The sequence below is a fragment of the Cyprinus carpio genome, chromosome A1, assembly GCF_018340385.1.
Source record: "Cyprinus carpio isolate SPL01 chromosome A1, ASM1834038v1, whole genome shotgun sequence".
NCBI classification, from domain to species: domain Eukaryota; kingdom Metazoa; phylum Chordata; class Actinopteri; order Cypriniformes; family Cyprinidae; genus Cyprinus; species Cyprinus carpio.
The window spans coordinates 36205392-36213347 of NC_056572.1; positions in this window are offsets into that span (position 1 = coordinate 36205392).

Here is a 7956-nt window from a genome sequence, read left to right on the forward strand (position 1 = left end):
GTCCGTTTGAAGTGTTTGCTTTAGTTGAGCTCTTGACAACTTATGTGATTTTTTTAGTTTTTGTTTTTTTCCTCTGGCTGCTGTAACTGTGTGGTTAGGAAGCATATTCGTCACGGCCAAAAAAAGCTACAAGAATGTGATCCAGGGCCGTCCTTACGGGGTTGCAACTTGTGCGGTCGCACAGGGCAACTCCCCCCGCCCCAGGAACACAATAGCGAACAGTCAGAGGGGGGGCCCTGCTCCAAACCCTGCAACGTGCCCCGCGTCAGCAAAGGACGACTCTGATGTGATCAAATGATTTTGGTTAACTATTGATGGTTATATAATCATCTGATTCACTGATCTCATCCAGTGTCCAATCTTTGATTAAATATTTGATAATGGGTCGGTGGAGTTTTTTAATCATCCTCTACTGGGATCTTGAGAGATTTAATGTCTTCTTGATTTCATCTTGGCAGTGGCTGGAAGTCAGTTGTAGTTCTTGTGTTTCTCTTTTCTTCAGTGATTCTGTTTGTTAACATCAGCTGTTCATCATTAATGCTCAATCAGCACTTAAATAATCACTTGATTATCTCATTAACCTTAAGACTGCTTCAGTGTTACTTTTGGCTGCGTTTAACATGCGATCACTGTGATCTAATCAAGCAGGGGGTGCATTTCTTAGAAGCATCGTGAACAAACAATCGTGGTAAATTCCATTGAACTCTATTGGTAATGACACAACTTGAGACCATAGCTAATTTTGGCCAACACCGCAGATCAGCTCATCAGTCAATCAGGACACGGAACGTTTACACTTGGCAACATCATGTAACTTGATAACCAGATATCTGGATAACTGACCGGTTTGCGTGACGTCGAACTGTGAATGCAGACACGATGGCTGGATTGTATTTAGATCCAATCACAATTGACGACCTTTGGATAAGGACAGATAATAGTCCAATCAAGCACATTTACACTGGTTTTCAGTGTGTATGTGGACAACGTCCAGATACCGGTCCCATGTTAATGCTGTAGAGCGGACACATGTAGACACCCAGCAGTGTTAAAGGGAAAGTTGACCCAAAAATGAAATTTATTTCATTACTCCCCCTCATGTTGTTCCAAACCTGTAAGACCTTCATTCATCTTCAGAAAACAAATTAAGATATTTTTGTTTAATTCCGAGAGCTTTCTGATAGTCACATGGATTACTTTTCACAGTGTCTTTCTTTACTACCTTTTTGGGCCTTAAAAGTTGTAGTTGCGTTACTGTCTATGAGGGTCAGAGAGCTCTCGGATTTCATCAAAAATATCTTAATTTGAACAAAGATGAACAAAGGTCTTACGGGTTTGGAACAACACGAGGGTGAGTAATTAATGACAGAATTTTCATTTTTGGGTGAATGAACCCTTTGTGTATTTTCTTTGCCTTACTTTTCTTTTTCGTATATAGTTTTAAAAAGTGTGTTTCTGTTAGGATATCTGTGGGGTTCAGGTTGGTTCTTCATATCCACTGAATTGAAGAGCTGGTCTGACAGCAGACAGTACTGCAGGGATCGTGGAGCTGATCTGGTCATTATCAACACTGAAGAGAAGCAGGTGAGTTTGTGTCAGTGTCTGTTCATAAATGAGAGGAACCACACTTATTCCTGTTTTTATTCACACAGAGGTTCATAACTTCATTAGTCAGTGAGAGAGTGTGGATTGGTTTGTCTGACACAGAGAATGAGGGCAACATGAAATGGGTGAATAATTCAACACTGAAACAAGGGTAAGAGATAAAAATCACTGCTTATTTATTTATATAGTGTTCTTAAGCTTATTCTAAAAATCCATCACAACCATCAGGAAATATCTGAAACCACATCTCTTCCACAAGCACAGAACCACAAGCAAAGCAACTTCCTAAAATAAATAAATTATATTGTCTAGAAATTCTTCCCTCTTTTACTTTTCTGCACTTTCACTTCTAGTCTAGCTTATTTTGCTACTTTGGTGATTAATGCATTTTGGGGTTCTGAATATTTTATTTAGGTTTTGGTACCAAGGTGAGCCGAACGACGACCGTGGAAATGAGGATTGCATTGAACTGATGCCTTCATTTCCTGTCCTGAACTGGAATGATATGTCATGTACAGATAAGAGAAAAGGAGTTTGTGAAAGATAGGCTTCATCCCGTCTTGTGTTTTACTTGCATTATTTTATGGAATCATTCATATTGCGATTTCTGATTGAAGTTCCTGCCTTTTAAAAACAATCTTCTACTTTAATTTTATATAAACTGCTGTCATGATATAAATTTTGTTTTATATTTTTCTGTTATGAAAAAAATAAGTGTATATTCAGATAAAAGGAAATGCAAAATTGAATTGAATAAACAAACAACATCCTGTTTCTCACTGAATGAACGGGTAATCTGTGACACCAAACGGTCGGTTTCCCAGACAGGGATTAAATGAAGTCCAAACTAGGCTAATTTGGTCTGTGTAACTCCACAAAAAAAAATTCACACAACACATAGAAAAAACAAAAAAAAAAAAAAGAAAAAAAACAAACAATCATTTTAAAAATTTTTTTTTCAGCTACTTCATAAATGAACAATTGCCATTTTATTTCCTTTTTTCAATTTTACTTTTGCTAAATTGTGACTTCACAAATGATAATTTGAATAAAAATCTAATAAATTTTCTATTTTTCCATTTTTAATCTTACAATTTGCGCTGTGTGCCGCAGACTGTTTCACAAATGCGTAACTTGGCTTAATGTATCCTACTAAAACAGTAACACTGGAAGACACACCTTATTAATAATAAACATATAGGCTACTATTTACAGACAAGCTGAATAGCCCAGAATATGGAAGCAAATTGTGCTAAATTGCACGTTAAGCATCAGAATATGAATGCAACGTGCCAAGTTTCTCGTGAAGCAATTTCCTCCCATAGAAAAATATGCCCTACACACCACTGGAGATGTAGGCTAAAGATTTATGCTAAACACCAGCTTGAACTTGTTTGAACTGTAAAAGCTATTTGATTATAAATGTTTATAAAATATTTGAATTGAAAAGTTTTTTTTAGCAGGCTACAACATTATAATGAATTATGTAACTCTGCGGCAGCTGATGCCACTTCCGAAGTCCCGCAAGTCTGTGGCAGGCAGCGAGCGGAGCATAGCAAGAAACTGTAAGCTAAAATGATCATACAAAATTACTTTAACATATAAAACATAACAAATATAATAATTTTAAATTAGCAAATTCAAACATAACCCTGAGATATATGTTGATGGGTTTTCGTGGCTGGTGTTTATGAATGAGGCTTTAGCCTAATAATGTTTATTGAGTTTGGTCAATTATTTTACATTTTTTACAGTTTTACTGCATAAGCCACGTTAAATGCATTAAACGCGCTTAACGCATAATTAAACACATTGCGTTCTAATTCTGGACTCACCTGCTTGTCTGTACATGATTACTGAATTTGGTTCTTTAAAAACACAGTGTTAATGCATTAAGCCACGTTAAGCGATTTAGAGTGTTCCCCAATGGTTATGTGTGTGTGTGTGTGTGTGTGTGTGTGTGTGTGTGTGTGTGGTAGATAGTTTTCTATGGGAGGAAATCGCTTCACGTGAAACTTGCGTTGCGTTCATATTCTAGGCTCTTCTGCTTGTGTGTAAATAGAAGGCTATGATTTATTAATAAGATGTATGCTTTGCTTTTTTAATCACTGTCTTTACGCATTAAGCCATAGCATTTTCAAATAATGGTTTTCAAAGGGAGGAAATGCTTAACTTGAGACTTTGTGTGTCGCGTTCATATTCCGGTCACATCTGCTTCCCAGTAGGCGAGGCAATATAGTTCACAACATTAATGAGGTGCATACCGAATTTAGCCGTACTTTTACACCGTCTTCTTCTATTAAGCCTATGGGAGGATAACAGTTTAGCGTGTTGTTCATATTCTCATCTGCTTTCCTGTAGGCCTACCAATACTTTATTAATAGATTGTATTAATAAATATACAGAGTTTGGGCTTTTTAATTTATACCACTGTCTTGTCTTTGTTCATCGAGCCACGTATTTTCTTTTGGTTTTCAGTGGGGCACAAAAGACTTAACGTGCAATTTAGCACAATTTGCTTCCATATTCTGGGCTATTCTGCTTGTCTGTAAATAGTAGCATATATGTTTATTATTAATAATGTGTGTCCTCCAGTGTCACTGTTTTAGTAGGATATATTAAGCCACATTAAGCATTTATGAAACAGTCTGCGGCACACTAATGGTACAGCCCACAGCACAAATTGTAAGATGAATAAAAAAAAAATAAAAAAAAATAGAAAACTGTTTAGATTTTATTTAAATGATAATTTCTGAAGTAACAGTTTAGCATTTTCTTTCCTTTTTTCAGTTTTACTTTTGCTAAATCATTAAAGAAAATCATACAAGAGTCATTATCAGATGATGAAGAGTGCTTCTGGCTCATCTGTGTGGAGCCATTTTCAAACAGTCGTCCAAAAGAGACCTGGGTAAAATGTGTAAAATGCAACAAAAGTGCCCATGATGCTTGCACCTCAGGCCAGGCAATTTATGTGTGCCAGAGATTAAACAGGAAGTTTAGGTGAGAAACGTCAAAGGGTTTGTGCCTTTAATAATTAATGCACAGTGACAAAGAGTGAAAAAATAAGTAATCACCATAAATAACATACTGCACTATTGAATAATGAAAAACGAGACAAAGAAAATAACACCTAACAACAACACACATGCATGCATGCATATGCAAATAAAGTTAACAAAGAGATGATCACTCAATAAATTAAGAAACAACACAAACAACTGCCTTTAAATGAAATGTGAGAGAAACACTGGCGTTCTGTTGCAGGTTGCTTTATTTAAAGACAGTAACTGTGAAGTTTCAGCCCGTCATTTATGAAAACTGGGCTGTAAAGTGGACTTCCAATCTGTCAAGATCACCCTTTTAACCTCCACCATACCAAATTGCTGAGGATGTGCCACTGCTAATATAGGGTCAGAAAATCCCAACAAAGCTAATTCAAGGTCTGGACTGATATCTACTCCAGAAGCGTTCAAGTAGCCTACCACTGAAAACATATTCTTCCAAAATTCAGAAATCTCAGGGCAAAACCAAGAAGTATGAGCATCCGTCCCATCTCAGCTTATGCAGCACTTTACACTTTAGAAGTTGTAATCTTGCATTAATAGATGCATTAATTCACTTCAGTCCCTCTTCCCAGATCTCATTTGGGATATTAATTCCAGTATCATTCTCTTGTGCTACTTTGAGGTGATCTGAAACAGTGAAAAGGTTCACAGTGTAAGACATAATTATTGTAAACCACTGTAAAGTACTGTAAAGAATTGCTATTTATAAAATACAAATGATGATTTAAGAATATTAATAATAAATAAACAAATTAACACATAAACAAATAAAAAAAATAAAAATGCAAGTCTGTCATTTATTGGCTAGTTTTTATGGTTTTATAAGTAAATAAAAAAAAAAAACTACAAATCAAATACTAATACAACCAAGGAATAAACTCATGAAATACATTAAACACCAAACAAATATATTTTCAGGGCAAGTGTGAGTCCATCAAAGGATAACAAGATGTGCTCCAGGCATGAAATTAATCCAAATATGAGATGTCATGAGCACCTGTTTGTATCTTCTCACTTTGGTATTAGTTCAGTGTTTGTAGAAGCGGCTGCTAATGTCTAAATTATGAATTGTGTTTAAAATGGTAAAATGCTTCTTGTCACTATACTGTAGACAGTCCTTCTGTGATATTTAGTCAAGTCAAGTCAAGTCATCTTTATTTATATAGCGCTTTAAACAAAAAAGATTGCGTCAAAGCAACTGAACAACAGCGATTTACAGCTCGACATCGCCACCTAGTGGCCAGAAGCATTCCCATTATGACAACAACATATTTATCTGTTGATTAGATGCAGTTACTCAAAATACAATGACTAATAAAGGAGAGTTTTAAAAATAAAACTAATAAACAAAAATTCTAAACAAATAAAAAAAAAACACATATTCATTCAAACAAAATAAAAAAATTGTGTTCAGTCAAACAAAATATCATATCACATAAAAACACAAAATAATAACATCATCATTCATAATAAGAATATATATGGATCGGTGCAAGTTTTTGAACATGCATTTCTCATAGACCAGAATGAAATGCTTGTCAGGCTTGTACAAAACTCAGCTGTGCGTCTCCACTAACTTCCAGAACATCGATCTCCTCCAGCTTCATGTAACGATGTATGTATGACTTTTTTGTACAACAAAAAAACACAACAAACAGAAAACAACACGAATAAAATAAATAGTCACAAAAAAACAAAAAAAATAAATAAAATAAAATCATTTATTTTCTTCATGTCTCAAAGAAATAAGAGAACAAACGAACTAAAACTTTAATCTTACTAAATTTCTGGGTAACACTTTATAATAACTTTCATTAATAAATCATTAATAAACATTATATAATCCTTAATGGATCATTAGTTCATATATATTCAAGAAACATGAGATGATGTGCTTGTTAATGTTTGCTAATAAACTTATTAAACATTAAAATGATATTTAAAATTCAAATCACAATTTCAACAAACACAAAAATAGCAAACAAATTTAATTTAAACAAAAAAATCCAAATCATTCAATAACAAACAAAAAAATAACTTCAATTTAAATTAGTTTCAATGCCTTCAAGGCTTGCGTTAATGCACAACAACTTAGCTCGCTGTATGAGGGTTTGCTCTCGTGATACAGTTTCCTGGTAAAGTTCCGGTAAACAGCGTTTTCCTTGGGTAGGCCTTTTACGGGTTGGTTAAATACAGGGTGCAACAACGTTCAAGGTAAACTTAACCAGCCACCCTTCACACAAAGTAACATTATGTAGGGAAAGCTAAACTTAACCAGCCACCCTTCACACAAAACCTTGAATACAACATACAGGGCAAAGTCCAGCGCCCATAAAGAAATAAAATGATTATTGAAACATTTTAGAAGAAAACATTTACAAATGATGAATAGTTTTTCAAGCCTTTAGATTGGCTCTGCAAAAACCTGAAGAAAGAAATCATACCGCATCTCTCGCGGACATAATAATTAAGTAAAGATGTGGGATGAATAGAAACGAGTAAGAGTTCAGGTCTTTTTCAGTAGCCTACACAACTTTTTCTATCATTGAGACATGACTGTTCATAAAGGTATTAATGATTAGTAATCATTTATAAACATTTTACAAATGATGAACAGTTTCCCCCCCTTTAGATTGGGTACTGCAAAAACATGAACAAATTATTATTAGATTATGTAATGTTAATATGTGTAAATAGAGGTCTACACAACCATCCAAAGACCAGCAAATGAAGATCCTATTGACTGAAAGTTTTGCTGACATTTGTAATCGATTTCAATATACATTAAATAACCATCTGTTAAACATTTAGTAAGTTCATTAGTAAACATAAACAGAACATTATCTCATATTGCTAGCTATGTGATATATATTAACTAATAATCCTATCAACACATTATATAATATTTGTTAATGATTTATAAATGAATGTTATTATAAAGTGTTACCTTTTTCTGTTTATGCTTTGAAATATTTCATAATAATGTGCAGTGATGATCTCTTTGTTAAGTACTTCAGCATGTGTGCTATAGCTGACGGTGAACTGCAGCAATTTAAGTTGAAGTCATGTTTTTAGTTGCTTTAACTATTACAGCATAAGTGTTTGCAGTTTTAATACTTAGAAATAATTCATTCTCAGTGGATTCATGAAATTAAAGTTAACCAAATGTTTACAACAGGGTATTCCAAGCATGTTGAAAAATTCAATTGGAGCTAATTTAGTGAATTGAATTTTACAACAAATGCTCTAATCTACAGTAAAATGTATGTATAGTATTACAAGTTCA